The 19,703-nt window shown below is 41.7% G+C and overlaps 1 protein-coding gene across 4 annotated transcripts in view; it reads right to left on the reverse strand.

The window, feature by feature from the left end:
* Window positions 1-19,703, reverse strand: part of sprt (PDZ domain-containing protein sprite) — a 149,643-nt gene that overhangs the window by 13,512 nt on the left and 116,428 nt on the right. Inside the window, exon 1 of one of the 4 annotated variants that reach the window (XM_071689631.1) lies at window positions 3,802-4,005. The exons of the other annotated variants lie outside the window; for them this stretch is intronic. The gene's annotated coding sequence lies outside the window, so the exon portion shown is untranslated. Of the gene's footprint in view, window positions 1-3,801; window positions 4,006-19,703 lie in introns of those variants that run through there. 4 annotated transcript variants of the gene reach the window in all.

Raw genomic sequence — 19,703 nt, forward strand, 5'->3', positions numbered from 1 at the left:
AAAGTGGATGCAGCAGTAGGTATGAGTATAAAAGGCAATTAAGATGGGTTGCTGAATGTCGGTGGGTAGGTGAGTGTGCTGAGAAAGTGAGTATGATGGGTATGTAACTGTGGAGCACAGGTGAGGGTGGCAAGCATATAAGTGTAGTGGGCAAGTGAGCATGGTGGGGAAGTGGGTATGGGGAACAAGTGAGTGTCGTGGTAAATGAGAGTGGGGGCAGGTTAGTGTGCAACAGGTGGGTGTGGGCAAATCTGTGCTGGACAGGCGAATATGGGAGGAGAGGGGAGAGAGACCACTGTGGTAGGGCAAGAGAGTATAAAGAAAGAGTAAGAGAGTATGAGAGGAAGGCACGTATGGGAAGATGGTATATATTTGGGACAGGTGAATGTGGAGATAACATGAGCGCGGGGATGGCTGAGTATGGCAGGTGAGTGAGTATGGTGAGTTGGCAGGTGAGATGGACAGTTGAGAGGGGTAACTAGGTGAATGTTTTGGGCAACAGTGCAGTGTAGGCCGAGAGAGGGTCAGAACAGTGGCTGACAGAGCTTAGTCTGAAACTGTGGATATGCGTGGTAGGTGATTGTGTAGGGCGACTGAGTATGTGATAGGGGCGTGGTGGGTGTGGTGTTGTATATATGTATGATAGGCTAAAGTTTGTGGCTTGTAAGTCATTATACTGGGCAGGATATAAATTGCAATACAATGCATAATATGGTGTTTACAGCGTGAGCGATTCCAAGGTCAGTGTGTATGATTGGGTTATCTGTATGGATGGAAATATATACAAGCAAGGGTGCACGTAATTCGGATGTAAAACCAATGTATAATTTCGTAAACGTGAAATACAGGAACAGAGTAAGCATTATAACAGTAAATGACAGTAATCATCTCCATATCAAGTACCTCGCTTCTCCAATAAGGTGAAGATAAGACGGATTCAGAAGAATGTTTACAAAAAAATAATAGTTTGGTTAATTCAAAAAGCAGTAAAGCAAGTTGATTGCATCATAAGCTTCTGTAGCTAATATAATGCTGTTTAACATCTTTACCACGCTGCTGTTTCATACATTCAACTTTGTATTATAAATTACATGTACAAGTACAAATAATATACAATGTGAAGTCCTAGAACTCATTTGACGAAATGTTCACACAAACTTTCGTAGGCATATACCATACCAAGCTGTGTCGTGACCTACTCTTTATGTAATCACCATACACTTCTCTGTGTACGCCATTACAATGGAACGAAGCCAACCCAATACCTTTCACAGCCACGGAGTTTGCCAACGTGAAGTAAGCGCTTTCCTCTGTACGGTTGACCTCCGCCCACGCCGGGTAATTTGGCCAAGAGACAGCACCCGCGGTCAGGTGACATTGCTGATTACATGAAAGTTCTTAACAATTGCTGTAACTGTAAGTACCAACACTGATACACGACAGAAGACAGAGCTTACTCTCAACCTCCACAGTAATCCGCGCACATACTATGTATATATTCAATAACTGAGAGAACACTAATTTTCTCCTTTATATGTTAATTAGAATTGTAGGCCAGCAGCACTCCACAAAGTATACACAAGCAATACATCTATGCTGATAATAAAGTTGAGAAGCATATGCTAATTTGGGAAAAAAAAATAGGCTAACAATAAAGTTGGGAAATACAAGCCAACTTGGACAGAACATTTATTCAGCTAACAACAAAGGAAGGGGGGGGGGGGTGGAACTGCTAATTTGGAAAAATATGCTAATTTTCTACGTTGACTGCAAAGCAGCAAAGAATGTGATACCGTGGCTACGACAGCGCGATGAGGAAACTAATATGTATATGCTAATAACTAACAAGAGAACAATAGCAAAATATCTTGGATCGATTTCTGATAACTTCGAAATTAACTGTGTATGTGTATATGCATGATGTTGCCAGGTTGGCCTTACACTGTGGGAATGAGGGCCAATTCCTTATACCCACTGTTCACACCATTTCCTTAAATCCTTTCAAACTTTCATTTGTTTTAAGAGCCATGATGCACTCGGTCTATTTCTAAACACCAACTCTAAATCGGCAAGCACGGAAGACATACTTCTTGAGCACTACTCGTAAAGGCAGGAAATTCTAGAGGAAGCCTTTCTGCGTACAAGATGAAGGAGCTTCTGACTCAGTAACGCCAGGAGTGCGGAGCAACTATAACAAGAGATGGGAAACCTGACGTATGGGAATGTGAAAGGCGCTTGAACAAGCACTCATGGAAACAACCCAAATTATTGTAGAATTAAACTCGATTTATACAAGTATTGGATGGAGAGTTAGCCACGTTTTATTATGGAAGATTGTAGTTTATATACCAAAGCTGAACCAAAAATTGAAGTGTACAATAGGTTAGCTATCTCGTACAAGTCTGCCAGCCTCTTCCCTCGAGTTCATCTGGCGGAACCCGGTGATGAAGAGCGGCCAGACACGCTCTTATCTGCTAGAAACTTATGCAACATGGTAGAAAATTGGTTTTGGTCCGCGCGAAAGGACGTAATGATGGGAAGTTCACACACGGGTGACGGGGCAAGGTTGTTGTTGGTGGCGGTGCGGGAAGGAGTGGTGGTCGAGGTTTGGTGGTGGTGCCGGTGAGGGGGGAAAGGGGTTGCAAGGATTGTTGGTGGTGCTGAAGACAAGACTGGATGGTGATGGTAGTGATGGGGGAGTGGGAGGTGAAAATGGCAGTGGCTGTGGGGTAAGGATGGTAATGGTTGTACAGGAGGATGGCTTTGTAAGGATGATGGGGGAGGGAGAAATTTGGATTGTGTTGGCTATTTTTTTTTTTTTCCACATGTGTAACATAACACCGGATATAAGCCGTGTGCACTGACCTCATCCTCCACACAACGCTGGGCAAGTGTATTGTTTGGTTTATGCAGGTGTTCTCCCTAACACACACACACACACACACACACACAATATAAATGAGCTCACCGACAGCTTAGTAAAGCTATGTTACGACACACATCGTGCTGAAACCTAAGATAGAGCAATCGAGTTCAGATAAATCACTTACAAGGAGACTCAATAACCTGACAAGGAGACTCAATAACCTAACTGTTAAAAATATTGCTTAACATTAGCACGCTAACACAGTAAAGAGGAACGGTGCATAAAAGTGCAGCACTGACAAACAACCGACCCTATTGCCGCTGTATCAGTCACTGATATTCAGCAACTTATGGTGAGCCATCTAAATCACAAGAAAAAAACTTACAAACTTTAGTGACAAAAAATCGGCGTGAACTAACTCTTCATGACCTTGCTTAAAAATTCGATTAATACAATTCTGCTACATCCATCTAGTATTTAAGAGTGACATATATTCCTCTTGCGTAGCTATAAACAATACGACACTGTTATCCTCTGCAATTAATGACAATCTGAATTTGGTGGTCCTGTTGACCCGTCACGGAAAACAGCTTCGCAAATCGTATTCCTGACACAAGCCAATCTACCTCAATAGAAACCCATATCAACTAGGATGTTGCAGTTCCGATGTTAAAACTTAACAAGTGAGCCTTTTTCTTTTTGCTATCCGAATATGACTGGTCATTAAACTTACCGAACCACTCTAAATAATCAAAGTTCCAATATCGTAACTTTAATGAAAAAAAAAAATAAACTACATTCTAAGCCCCAACCCTACCTACCAAATCTACGTAGACCATCTTGGTACATAACACACCTGTGCACTAGTGATAGAAAAGTTAGATATATATGTTTAGATGTTCCATCGTGTATCAATAACGATAAACATCACATACCTTTAGCAGAATGTCCTCAAAACAGCCAAGGTTCTGAGCATATGTACCACTTTAGTTCGGTGACTTGAGAGCCTATATACAATATATTTCGCTGAAGATCTACATTTATATATAGGATTTCCAAACGTCAACAATGATCCAACAGTTGCCGCAGAGGCCTACATAAAAACTGTCCTACGAGAAACTGGCCAGAGCGGCCCAACAGACACTGACCAGCGCGGCCCACCACACACTGGCCAGAGCGGCCCACCAAACACTGGCCAGAGCTGGGGGTCCAGCAGTTACAACACAGGTCCCACCGGCTCGATGCGGCACGGTCGGCGGCGCCCACCCTCCGCCCCTGACTGAGGATGGAGCAGCGAGCTAAGCTACCTTGGCGTCCGCTAGCGTAGGCTGGAGGCGGGACCTACACCTCGCCAGACGCCGTGTGTAGGCGACGCCGGTCTGAGGAGGCCCGTACGGGAATCAATGCTACCAAGATATATAGGGTCACGCTCACGTGGTAACTGATAGGAGCATGGATGACGCTTGAATCCTTGTCATAACTATATTCATTATTCCTGTTTCTTGTCGACTGTCTCAAGACTCAATATATACGGGCCTTTGTGTGAGACTCAAAAATAGGGGACACCTCAATTTCAACAAAAGAACTACTGTATTACAATCCATATACAATCCTGACATTATGAGAGATCTTTCCATTTTCGCACGAACTTTCACTGCTGATAAATCATAAACTAGCAAATGAAAGTTCGACGTGCAAGGAAAACAGTTCACCACAGTCCCGCACACCACGACCCCATCACATACAACCTCCAGCCAAACAATCACAAGCCATCACGACCTCCCCTTCAACCTCGGGACTGGCCGACCATGCGACTCTCGATGATCAAAAAAAAAAAAAAGTTGCTGTGACCCTGAGGCGTGCGGGGTCAGTTCAAGGGGTGCGGGTGGGAAGGCGAATGGGTTAGCGTGATCCCCATAAGAATAGGGGATGGGGCTAGTTTGAAGACCAGGGTAAAACTGGTTGGAACCCGTTTTACCCAGGCTAGCCAGGATGTCGTAATGTTCGTGTTGGCTACGTTGATCTGTGCCCGATAGCGGGGCTGGTGACATACTGGCGTGGGAACTGCGTGTGTAATTACCTCCCTCTCTACATACGGGGAGGAGCTTTTGCTTTAGTGGTACCCCGTCTTTCAACATGCCAAACAAGCTTGGGCTTTCACAGCACTTCCAACAATCAATATTTCTTCACTTGGATTGTTCCAACTGTCAGTAACTTCGCTACTTAACACGAATGTCCAAACGTTTCTCTAGACTACGCCTAGCCTAGCCAATATCTAACTGCTGTATCCCATGTCTTTAAAAGCTATGATCAATATCATTATCACTGCTACCCTTGAGGAACATGAGACAGTTCATTTTGCCCTTTTAATTTAATTTCGTTATTCGTGAAAAGCATTTATTTAACAGTAGTCCAATACGGTACGGGCACACACATGCCCTAACCGTGGCCATTTTGGATAAAAGGAAAAATGAAGCGTTTGTTTGAGAAAAAAATCTTTAAAAATGCACAAAAATAGTTCTACCTCCTTGAGTGTTTACATACATGTTTCTTACAAGCGGGAAGGCTGTAAGGGGGGAAATGTGCATTAGTGGTTGGGTTACGTGCACAAAGAACACCAAAGGAGTGGCCAAAATATTGTAGAATTGAGACAAAGTTGCAACATCACAGTCCTTGGCATAGTTTTCCTTGTGTTAGTGTGTGGTGTGTGTGTGTGTGTGTGTGTGTGTGTGTGTGTGTTTGTGTGTGTGTGGGTGGGGGGCTCGCACACGTTATGGGGAGAGTTTGCACTCGTGTAGCCCCGTTTCTTTAACTTGTATATATATATATATATATATATATATATATATATATATATATATATATATATATATATATATATATATATATATACTATGTCTTTACTCCTATGTGTGTATGCACACGCGCACACACCCTAGCCTACGTCAGGTACCCATTTTATCGAACAGCCCCTGAGGCGGGATGAACAGCTGGGTGGACAGTGTACCGGCTGCCGAGACCGGCATTCGAATAAGTATAGTAACTACAGTGGATGGGAAGGGATGGTCGCTAAGAGGTGATAATGTGAGCTGACATATGCCTTCTGATTCCACTTTGGATGAGAGAGATGGAAAATGAGCTATCCTAGGCAAGAGAGAAGTTCATACTGGGACAAATGAGATTCCTGTTAAATATGGAATACCTGCTAAGATGAAAACAGACTGTTATTCATTATACGGAAGTATCTAAAACACATCCAACAAGTGCTTTGCAAAGGAATGGCAGAAAACGAGAGAGACTTAGAAAGTAGTGGAACCATTGACCATCGATTTGAGTTCATGAAGTCACTTCTGAAAACCCATCCCTCATGATTCTGGCATCATTTTCTAATCGTATCGTTGCACCATCTACCGCTATTGTTTATACATTCATGCTGGGAGAGCAAGTTAGCGATACAACCTCTCTCTCCTTTACATTAAACACATGTCGAAAGGATCTTCTGCATCTTTGCAAGATAAGGCAACTTTGTTGCTAACCAAGAAATATGATTTGCTCCCTCACAACCCGTCTACACTTCTAGGGTAATTTTTTTATTGTTATATTATTCATAATGCCTACTTCCAGGACACCTGTACAATCAGATTCTTCTAGCCCTATTGCCAACTACTGATATGAAGTACCTATTATGTTTTCAATCTTTTTCAATCGTCATTCCTTTGTAAGATTTTACATGCATGCGCATACATGTTTAAGCACATGTGTGTTTATGTATGTCTGCCCATTAGTGTGTGAGTGCGTCGGCATGCTAGTACTTCATAAGATTCCTGGAGTAAAATCTCTCACATTACTCAGGAGGAATTTTACAATCAAATTTGAGAGGGATACAATCATCCGAACTCGGAGCCAAGCAAATATCCTACAGATACACGGAATTTCTGATTATTGAGTTTGAAAAAGCAGGGATAAACACACACACACACACACACACACACACACACACAGGTACGATTAAAAGAAAAAAGGTACATATCTAACGAAACTAAATACGCATGTACACACACAGCACACACAAAACAACACCATGAAACCGATAAAAACAAACTAAAGTGTAAAACCACGAGTCATTTCCAGGAAATGAGTGAGCATAGGGCAAATCCAGTGTAACAGACAGGAGGTGCAGGTCAATGACCTTCCCCCCCCCCCCCCTTCTACCATACATTTACAGCGAGGTAATTCCTTTATCAAACACCGTGCCACATTCACACGACGCTGACCAATATCATCGAGTGCCAACCTTTAAACTAGAACGGCTTAGGAAAAAAAGTCTTAGTCGCATAATCATAACTGCTGAAGATATGGCGATATTCAGCAGAGATACGTTGTACAATCATCATCTTATATTCAAGTTGCCATGATCTTTTAAGGAACTGGGAAAAAGGTCTTAGTTGTGCGCAGTACTGTGAAATTATGTGACATTCTTACATTCCGCTGGTATATCTAGAAAGTCTTTCCTTTTCAAAACTAATCACTCCTATAAACTAAAGCCTGATGTACTCAATTTCCATAAAATCCAACTAGAAACAACTGTAATAAGAATAACGAACATTTTAATGCGATCATACAAATCCCAAAACACTAGCCAAAACAGATTATGCAATTGTCGGAATATTTTGGAAATACTCTGCCCTAACTTATCGTGGACTTAAAGTCAAATTCCAAAAAAATAGACCGTTTAACACATAAAAACTATAGGTCGCTTCAGAGCCAATAAACCAACTTAGTCCGCATAAATGAAAGGAATAAAGTTGAAACCCATTAGATTTCAGTAAACTATTTACATTTCTCCCTAAACTGATGTACATCACTATCAACTAAACCATGAACTGTATTAATGTACAGCGGACGTATGGTTCATTATCAAGACTATACATAGTTGGATTCTCAGTTAACTGCATGCTTCATCATGCCAATTCGTCCAGCCAATTGCGAGTATCCGTTTAATTTCGCGAGCCTGGGCCAGAACCTTAGGTATTATTCCTAGGAAGCAAGCATTACACTGACAACCTAAACGCAAACGCTGCGATAGGCTATTCTCCACTTATGCACGTACACAATAACCGCACATCCACTGAGCCAAGAGGTACAAACATGTGTATCTCTGCGAGACTTACCCTGCACAGCAAGTTTAGATGATTAATAATAACGGGAAACGGAAGTAAAAAAAAAAAAAATAACAGGAGACTGTTACGCTTCGCGCGGCTCGTGGGACTAGGCAAGCCATCTTAAATCTAGCAGTGAATGAACTCCTGAGAATGAAATACCCAATGCACACCTAAATACCATGACTTCTCGATACTCACCTGAGGTCGAAAAGCCACACGGATATCCCGAGTCCCGCAGAACCTGCTTCCACGTTCTCTTTCCTGTTCATGACCACCTGACAACACCAAAGTTGACAACCAGTGTTCCGGGGAGGGAGGGATTCAGAGACCAGAAACCAAAGCTACACTCGTGCCAACACACTCTCTCACCGACCCACCACTTCCACCGCACCCTACACCTCACTGAGGAATCGTCGACGCTGTCCTGATCCTGTGGCTTGCGTCGCGTTAGGGTCTGGCTGACGGCGTGAGAGCTTCCTGCCCACCGTCCCAGCCAAACCATGGCTTTCTTACACACACTTAAAAATGACGTCTGCTTGGGAATCTTTCTCGTGTAACTGTTTTTTTAAGCATACATACACACACACACACACACACACATATATATATATATATATATATATATATATATATATATATATATATATATATATATATATATATTCTTTAATTGATTTTGGTGTATATGATATGAATTCGATACAAATGCACCGATCACGGAGCCTAAGCGGCTAGCGAAAAGCGCGGGAGTGTCTTCACCTCAAATACTCGAGCAGCCTTCACGACCCGCGGGAGTTGAGGAAATTCCGTGTTGTGAGGTAGGGGGCTGACCGGCAACCACTCCCACATCCTTTTTCCCACGCCCAGCCGCGGATTCTCACGCCTCCAAACTGTATTACACGCCATGCTCGTACAGCAATGTATTTGGCGTGAAATCTTATTATGCATGGCTTGTGTATCACAGTTATGAAACAGTGGATGTGGGGAGCATATATTAGTTTGAAACGTAGTGGTGGCAGAAAATATTCGAGAATTCTATTTTGGAGCACTGAAATACAGAGGCTAATGAGAGGGGGGGGGGGGAGACCACGTTAAAGTATTTACGAATTTTAGAGGAAGTGAAAAAACTGTCTCTTAAAGAATTTCAAGTCATGCTTATAGGGAATGACAAGAGAGGGAAAAGAGTCCCAAAGCTTCGAGGCGTATGGAAAGAAACAGTTATCAAAACGGCCCACCCTTGAGTTGCCAACGGCCACAATCGTAAAACTTCCTCCATGTACGTAATTACGGTACAGTAACTTCTTTTCGACCTTGAATATCGCCAGTTCATATATGTTAGGTCAAACGTGAATTTCAAAATCGGTAGAACAATGACCTTAAGCCATAAAAGCTAATCCTCTCCTTTATCCATGCATGTTGAAAAAGATGTATCATTTCCCGCTTTATAATTTCACTCATCAATAAAAAAAAAGTTCCATAATCAATGAAATGATGGCTGGCATAAGATAATATGCCATGAAAACCTCTGTCACGTCCAAAAAACTATCAGTTCATCTCAGCCCCCCCCCCCCCCCCCCCCCACAACGCCACAGGCGAAATTCGGACCTGTATGAACTGTCATCGTCTCTGTGACCCATGTTGCTACGATACTGGATGAATTGTCCTTTGGCTATATAAGCGTGAAGCTTACCTCATTATTATGAAATCCTCCGTAACTCTGCTTATTTCCCGACGATCTAGCGATGCAAAACAAACAAACATAGTCTAACTCTCCGTAGTCTATCCTAGTTAACTCCAAAGTAAACTAGTTTAGTACAGCCCTAAATACACTAACCTCGATAACCTAACCTTGATGATAGCTTTCTCCGGCGACTAAATTGTTGAAAATTTCACGCTTCATGTTTCTTTATGTAAAAATCATCTCACCTTATTTCAAAATTGCTTTTCATGCCACACTTAGCCAAGCATCCACTGTCACGAAATTTCTTGGAAAACAGCTAACTTTGCTATGTACCGAAAGATTCGTTAGATGCAATTAAGAAATATTAGGTTTAGAATGTAATAATCACAGGATTATAAATATATAGATTAGTATCTTAAAACCCACCCAGGAATTGTGAAGAGAGAGAGAAAAAAAAAACATCTGAGAATTCTGACTATCAATCATCATTTCGGTGATGCATGGCATTAGACCGTGGTGCGTGTGGTAGTGTGGAGTGTGATGCGTGTCGCATAGTGTGTACTGTGGAGAGTGTTGCTCTAGTACGGTATGCGACAAGCTGGTGGTCATCTGAACTGGCAGCCTGGGGCCTGACTACCCACCACCATTACCCCACGAGAGAAGCCAAACCTTGCTCCGTGGGAAATGTCATGTTAGAGATGCCAGTTTTAGGATCAAAGTTTCAATCTAATGGTAATATATATATATATATATATATATATATATATATATATATATATATATATATATATATATATATATATATAGTGAATGTGTGTGTGTGTGTGTGTGTGTGTGTGTGTAAAACATACACTAGAGTGGAAAGAATAATTCCCGGAGCTCTATAATATCGGCCCATAACCTAAAACCCTCCTTAGGAAGAGAGTCCTTGGTTATGGGGCCGAAATACAGGTCACAGAAATATTCTTTTGTTTCTCCAATGTGAGTTTAGTCATCGATCAATGAAACAATATACTTATGCAAAATCTATATATAACTTTGAGACTAATCTTCTTCAGTATATGTTGAATTGCATGGCATTCAAAGCGCCAGACATCTTATTCATAATATCTTTTTGCAGAAAATAAGATGAATGAGTAATAAGAACATTTCATACCTTACTGTTGACTTTAAAGAAACATGCCTTTAATGTACGTACGTGCCTTCAATAATAGTAATAGTTTACCTTGTATGTTGCCAAGCAATTTGACGTTTTCTATGCTACCAATGTACGCTCGTTTTCTCCTTCAGACTCAGTGCGATGAACACAAGAACTTAACTAAAAAGTATTTCACTTTCCTGCATCAGTGATTTTAAAACACTCAAGATAACTGGAATTAATACGGTAAATCTTTCTTTACTTAGTCTACTAACTAAATAACACAATACTTCAGTAGTTGAAGATCTAGTTCTGAGACCCATTTTGTGTTGTGTACAAAAATATTTAGAAAATCTTTATTTGTAAATAATATTCGCTGGAGAGCATCCCGTCCACTTTCTGACGGTAAGATATTTTCTTATCATTATGACATCATCTTAAAAACCTTATACATCCATATTCACTTCGTCCTTCAACGATCTACACCTCGAAATCTCAATCACACCATGTTTCAGAACGTTCTATTGTCTTTCGATAATCACTTCGTATACATTATTATTGGGTTACATAAGGACTGGGTGTACTTGGCAAAATGTACAGTGTAAATATGTTAAATGCGTCAGTGAGAGATGATACCAGGTGTTTAGAAACATACAGTATATTGTGGAGAGAGTGTAAAACTAAAATAGCATTTCGCATTTGATTTTCTGTGGCATGAGTATAAGACGACCAATGATTAATGACCCTTACGTACAGCCAGTACCACGATGGTACGAGAGAAATAAAATATACATTTTTCTTTAAATGTCTTTATGAAATATATATCATATGCAGTTTCCTAATACAGCATTTTGCTATTCCACGATGTATCGTGAAATGAATAATATATGATATCCACGGAGCTATGACGCACACGACACGATATTGTTAAGATCTTTACCAACTAAAGAAAACAACATAAGATATCCAGACGCCGTAAAGTACAATACACGATTGTGAGAATAACTTCAGCAACTGTAAACACTGGCAAACCAGCTGATACACTGATAACACCAGCATACATCACAACAGGCCCACAAAGTTCACCAAGTTCAATCAAGCAACATTGTGCAAGCAGTCTTGTCATCCCTCTATTAATTTAATTTTACTATAGTATTCACAGCATTTACCCCCCCCCCCTCTCTCTCTCTCTCTCTCTCATTCTGCGCCTGCTTCTCTTCACCCACTTAAGAGGCGGAGGTAAATGCCCATCAACCCAGCGTCATGCGAATAAGGTGGTACGAAACAATGATCAGCCGTTGGCATCAGTCCAACGCCATAACCGTCGGTGGCCAGGACCAAAATCGTTTATTTACACATGAATGAAACTAATACTCAAACACTTTACACAGTTTCAATGCCCCCCGCCCCCTGCTGAATTTCAAGCTTGCTGAAATACTGAACTTACATCCTGGAAGCACGAAATTCGTGATTGTTTCAAGACCACTACATCTACTAGGACGTTTATGATTGGTTTAAAAAAAAAGGTCAAAATACTTCATACAGCAACTCTGTACATTACTCAGCAGCTCTAGATACTACGGTGCTGTTAAAAATCCATTACGGTATTGCAAGAGAACGAAACTGGGGCCATTTTCCTGATATTTACACTTATTGAAGCCTAGCCAGAGAACCACAAACCATCTCAACAGCCGGGGCCTAAACCATTTATAAATAAGCACCGCAAAATCGTTTAACTCGCCGGACTATTGCCGTCATACTGCATGTCACAAGCATTTTCCCCCACACACTGGTTTGTCTCCATCGATTAATGATGGTGTAATGTGAGACAAACGATTGCAACTTTTTCTTTATCATGAAAAAAAAAAAAATGAAAGCCTATCTTACAATCGATGTCATTCCATCCGGGCAGAACCCAGCTACCTCTAGCGACAACGCGGCTCTGGGGTAATATTTTTTAGGTTGATGCTGCTTCATGCAGGACCATCCGTTCCTCACATGTAGCAAGAGAATCATAACTGGCAAGAAAAACTACTGCTGAACACATTCTAAGAGCTTAACATACTGAGGATCTCTATGGGCTGTCCGGGCAATGCTTCAACCTCAAATGATGTAAGAAATAAGGAGAGAGAGAGAGAGAGAGAGAGAGAGAGAGAGAGAGAGAGAGGATAAAGGGTGAGAATAAGTGGGAAGGCCGCGAACGTGGGAGGAAAGGAAGAAGAAATAACATGGCGAGAAGTAGGTCAAGGGAGAAAGATTAATGTCAGGTGTGGAGAGCTTGAAGAAGGTGGGTGTGTTCCGACGAAGTGGGTGGTTTGAGGTAAAAAAAAAAACCTCACAGTGACCCCTCGCCAAGAACGTCTTGCGTGTCGTAAAACAGGTAAAAAGGAATATTTTATATAATTTTGGTCGTGTTGAATCGTCATGCTGTTGCAACATGAAATATAGCTGTTGGCACGCAAAGCCAGTATACAGGAATGTAGAAATTATGCTAAATAACTAACACAGAGACAAGAAGCCTCATAACTCCAGTATTTTGATATACAACTGACGGTAAACATTAAAACCCTGGAATAGACTGAAACAAAATGGCACTGCAGGGAACTGGAGAAGACAAGCTGTCACAAGTAAAAACCTGAGCCTAGATTTCCAAGGTAGTTACACAGCGTTTTATGATTCACGTTCTCCTCCAAAGACCGATTTCAAAATGACCAGCACTTATAAAAATGTATCTTAGAATATTCGTCGAATCATTTTCTACGCTCCAGGGACTACAGCACGTCAGGTTTCTTCATATCCGAGAAAGAAATTTGATTCTCGAGACTCGGAGTTGTTGTAGGTTTCCAGGTTCTTTAGATACGTCACGACTTACACCAGCAGAGAATACGGGACCTCGTCAGCACCTCTGCGCAAACCTACGTATAATAATAATAATAATAATAATAATAATAATAATAATAATAATAATAATAATTATTATTATTATTATTATCATTATCATCATTATTATCATTTTTGTTATTATTATCATTTATTATTATTATTATTATTATTATTATTATTATCATTATCATTATTACATAAAAAGGCTGTCCTGTCTTCTGCCCGTTAACACGCCAAGGAAGTTATAGACGGACGATGACTCTCCCTCCCCCCTCAACCCCTCGCAATACACTGTTGCCAATAAGTCATCCTTTTCCTTGGAAGATTCGAACTGCTGGCTACCGGCGTGATATATTTTCGAGAAAATATGTTATTGTTGGGCGGGATGGTTGTGGTGGTAATAGGGGAGGTATGAAGAGAAATATGGCAGGGGTGAGGAGTTATACGTATGCACTCAACAACGCACTCCGCGAGTGCGAGAAGACGAGGACCCGAGTATAATAATAACAGTAATAATAATAATAATAATAATAATAATAATAATAATAATAATAATAATAATAATAATAATAATAGCAGATTACTTAACTTACAATCGTTTTAAGAAAGCGACGAATGACACAGCCTCAAAGGAACGAACGGATATCTCTCATAATATTTTCGAACACACACACACACACACACACATACGCACACACACACACACACACACACACACACACACACACACACACACACGATGTCTGGATGATGAATCACGTGCGCCCGAACATTACCGCTGATCCAATTTTCTGGTCATGAGAGAAGACTGGTTAACTTAATGGGCCGCTAAATGGGGGTAATAAGGAGCTCTTGCAGTTGTAAATGGAGAATTCCTCCTAGGTTTGGCAATTTCTGTTATCTACAACCTGTAAATGCTTTTCTGGATCCAACAGGGAAGTAAGCAAGTGGAATGATGAATTTCCACATGTTCCTTCCAGAAAATCACTCTTGGAAACCTCTTAATTCACGAAAATAGTACCAGAAGACTTAGAACAATTTACTCTATCTACCAAGTGAACATTCGGTTCAAGAGAACACGGCTAAGGAGGTGTGAACATGGCAACAAGGCTTCACACTTGACCACGGAGCGTGCAGGAAGAGTGAGCGGGTGGTAGGTCTGGCGTGGCAAGACCTGGAGGTAGAGCGATATCAGCCATGGCCGTCAGCACGTCTTAAGGCTCCGTTTTCTCATTATTGTTCAGAACTAAGAAATGAAATAATTCTTTTTAGAATACCTGAGTATCGGTTTTAAAGTTACTCAATAATGTTTGGAATTAAAAAGTTTGCTTATATTGTCTTGCTTAAGAATGATGGTGTCTAAAATCTGAACGCGTTTAAATATGAAAATATGAGTTACATGAAATATCTATACGAGTTAATGAATACCCTAACTCACAAAGTAGCCCTTCAATCATGGGTAGGACTCGGCTTTTAATCAAAACTAATTCAAAATCCAACCCACAGTAAAAGAAAAATGATTTTTTTTTTTCTAAATCGAGTATAGACTAAAAGTTTTTTGTGGTGGGTGTTGTGGCAGCTTTAAACTTCCTCTTGACACGGCAATCCTAAAGCTGATTGAACCTGAATTATGAACAAAAGAAATCCAGTATAAAGACTGAGAGCGAGAGGAATCCTTCAGTGTAAGGAGTAAGAAACAGCTTAGATGATGCTCCTTTTTTTTCTGCAAAGAAGATTACCTGCGTAGAAAGCTACTGAGATGTGTATACTGGTGGGTAACAAAGTGCAATTGCTACACACGACAGCTCAAGGATGAGGACATTTAAGTCGAACATTCCTGAGAGAAAAGACACATCATCGTATAGTGGATGAGGGTTCCCCTTTTATTTTTCTATGAAAAGAATTTTTAAGAAATTGAAATATAATAGTCCCCCGTTTAGACATACAATTATAAACTGAAATTCATTTGTACCCCCACTGCATTGCTGGAAGGGGGGGGACTTATAATTTTCTGTGCCAATTACAGAATACTTGAGTACCTCCCTGCTAAGATGTGGAAAGATGTTAGTATACATCTTCCGTGCCACACAGAGATTGATACTACACATGTGTCAGGTATTTCAACTCTGAAAAACACCTGTCAAGTAGGTAGAGATCAGAAAAAACCTTCCCCGTGTTTTGTGAGGTAGAGTGTTAGCATTGACGAATGATTGGCTATGGAACGTCAGGGAGGGAACGAATGAAATCATTTCCCTTTCAAATGAAGAAGGATCTAAGTAAGGAGGTTCCCGACAAGGTAAGGAAATACTGGAACATCTCTCCGGCCACGTGGAAGATCTAAATGTCTTGCCCACCATGTGGAGGAAGATCTAAATAGCCTTCCCAGCAGGTGGAGGAAGATCTAAGCATCCTTCCCAGCAGGTTGAGGAAGATTTAAATATCTTTCCCAGCAGGAGGAGGAAGATCTAAGTATCCTTTCCAGCAGGTGGAGGAAGATCTAAATACCTTTCCCAGCAGGTGGAGGAAGATCTAAGTACCTTTCCCAGCAGGTGGAGGAAGATCTAAGTACCTTTCCCAGCAGGTGGAGGAATATCTAAATACCTTTCCCAGCAGGTGGAGGAAGATCTAAATACCTTTCCTAGCAGGTGGAGGAAGATCTAAGTACCTTTCCCAGCAGGTGGAGGAAGATCTAAGTACCTTTCCCAGCAGGTGGAGGAAGATCTAAGTACCTTTCCCAGCAGGTGGAGGAATATCTAAATACCTTTCCCAGCAGGTGGAGGAAGATCTAAATACCTTTCCCAGCAGGTGGAGGAAGATCTAAGTACCTTTCCCAGCAGGTGGAGGGATATCTTGGTACAGTAACTTCCTGGCAGGTGGAGGAAGACGTTACAAACACTTCCTCGGTCTCTCCTGTTTAACGGAAGGAGCGCTTGAGCGTGTCAGACCACCGGCGCTCCGTTAACAGGTGTGCCAGCTACACACACACACACACACACACACACATTCATAAAATGACACGCACAGACACGAGAGTAGAACTCCCTCCCCGTACTGTGCCACCAACACATAAAATTACCCATTCAAGCAAATGTACGTACATAACTGTGAACAAGGAATACAGTGAGCTCGCGCGCGCGCCCGTGTGCGCGTCTGTGTGTGTGTGTGTGTGTGTGTGTGTGTGTGTGTGTGTGTGTGTGTGTGTGTGTGTGTGTGTGAGAGAGAGAGAGAGAGAGAGAGAGAGAGAGAGAGAGAGAGAGAGAGAGAGAGAGAGAGAGAGAGAGAGAGAGAGAGAGAGAGAGAGAGAGAGAGAGAGAGTCTCAGGCTCTAAGTAGAGTGATACAAATGTATGACCAGGAGAGGTATACATTATACACGGTTCACGTGCATGGTATAGACACACATGCTGGAGGACCCGTCTGCATGTGGTACACCTGCACACGAAACTCACCACAGTTACGACATGCAGGGAGGGGGTGACACCCACAGCTTGGGAAGGTAGCCTCACGAAAAGAGAAAATAAAAGACGTGAATCAGAAGATAACTTCACGATGAGAGAAAATAACACGTTAATCAGAAAATAACCTCACGAAAAGAGAAAATAAAAGACGTTAATCAGAAGATAGCCTCACGAAGAAAATAAAAGACGTTAATCAGATAAAAAAAGTAATATTCTTTTCTTTTTAAAACCTAAAGAGGCAAAGGTTAAACTCTCTTAAGCGTCGTGTGATGGGAAGCGTAATACTCCTGTGTCCCAGATGACTTGTCTTCTACAGACCTTCTCTTCACAGCGTAGAAAAAAAAAAAAAGGCAGGCTTTTGTTGGACGACGCCACGACGTCTATCACCCATTATACAATACGTTCAGTTGTTGATCGTCCGCGTAACATCTGAACGTCACGACGTATATATATATATATATATATAATCCATCGTGCAACACGTTCGGGGAGTCTAGTCGGACATAAGATTAATCGGAGATGATTAAATTCCCTGTAAGACCACTGCGGCTCGTGCCAAACTGAGAACGCAGGGCGGCGCCTTAAATGCAACGTCTCCCGCAATTACGTAGCCGAGGAGATGTTGGTGATGATTTAATCTACGAGGTGTGCACACGAGAGGAGACGTGGTAAAGCCGCTGGCGCCTGTCGGATGGTGCGATTGTGACACACGCTCAGTGTTGTTGGGTCCGCCAGCAACGTCGCCTATTTACGAACTCGCATTCAGTAACTGTGGGACATCCGACTCAGGAAGTCTGAAAACGAGTCTGCTTAAGGTAATTTTGCCGTGTATTCCTAAACAAATAGCAGAAAACTCCTACTTTGTAATGACGCAACCTGACATTTACTTGTCCTTCCATCTAATATTTCGTCAAGACCCAAATTCATGCCTTATATGCCTCTATACTGCATTTGACAAGAACAACGACAAGACACGAGGGCTAAGTAAAGGCAAAACTTTACACAACCATGAATGAACCCAGAGTGTTAAGCACACGTCGATCGTGGCCAAAGGAACGCCGTCGCGAAGGGAACTCTGGTTCAAGGAACTTCATACAAGACGTTCGTCCAGGTACTGGTCTTCGACACGTACGCTCTCGACACAAGGAGGGAAAGTTCTGTATCCGTTTACTGTCGCCTGAACTACGCGGAAACAGTTAACCGTTTGTTTCACAAAAGAATTGTGGGTATTTCTCATACGAAGATGTGCACTTAATGTCCAGGGACAGACAATGCGGTATGGGGATACAGTTAACAATCTACACCACGGAAGTCTCAATCTGATGATCAACGCATAGAAAGCTCTCTATTTTGAACAGGTAGTCAGTCACTCGTTAACACGAGACGGACACTACAAGCAAGCAATTCAATGTCAACAAAGTCATGTCAAATCAGTTGGCTTTTTACATATATCTTACGCATACTTGCCAAAGACGTCAAGTTGGGTCAAACACCATAAAAAGTCGTAGAACTGGGTCATGGTGAACATTCTCCTGGAACCTACGACTACATGAAATGTTCTCGTTGCAACAATTATTACTTATAATCGTAGGGAAATGACACGAATCGCTACGAGAGTTTACCCAAGGATGAGTCGAGAGAGAGAGAGAGAGAGAGAGAGAGAGAGAGAGAGAGAGAGAGAGAGAGAGAGAGAGAGAGAGAGAGAGAGGACACACGTCCCTGTACCTCCTAATCACCTCCATTACTTGACTCCACTTGGGAGAAAACCGTCAAAAAAAAAGAAAAAATCGTTTGTTTCCGTCTCACGTGGAACGCGACCATACGCAAGGCCACGGGATGCACTTCAAAATTACAGTGATTCCATCCCAGGTCGACGTCAAACCCCAAGGGGGAGAGAATGAAAGTCTCCCAAAGTTCCACATTAAACTTTTCTTCTTCATTCTTTCGTGACAGACAGTGTGCGCGTGTGCTAGAGGCGTGTGTAACCACTGCGCAGATGAATCACGTGGCAGGACTAGTTTCTCGGGTGTGTTAATGAGAGAGAGAGTCGCTTTCTGTAGTGAGGAAGACGAGGGACGAGTGGAGTGACATGTATAACGATGATTCGGCCTGATGCCACGTCAGGGAAGGGAGGGACGGGTTGACACAGGCACAGAGAGGGAACAAAGGGGGAAGTGAAAGGATTAAGTATGATGGATACGAAGGCTGGGGGGAAAAAACAGCAAAATCATAAAAGGATATCATGAAAAGAACCAACAGAATGAGACAGGGGAAAAGAAAGAGACGGAAATAAAAAAGTATATAACATATATATATATATATATATATATATATATATATATATATATATATATATATATATATATATATACGAACAAAGTGCATATGAACGCGCATCTTCATAAAACATACAAACCTCCAACATATATATTAACCTCCTACAGTAAGGATTCGAACCCCAACCACTTCTATGGGAACTAGGCACGCTACCTAATAGGCTATGACACCACAACATA

This window comes from Panulirus ornatus, chromosome 3 (genome assembly GCF_036320965.1).
Source record: "Panulirus ornatus isolate Po-2019 chromosome 3, ASM3632096v1, whole genome shotgun sequence".
NCBI lineage: Eukaryota > Metazoa > Arthropoda > Malacostraca > Decapoda > Palinuridae > Panulirus > Panulirus ornatus.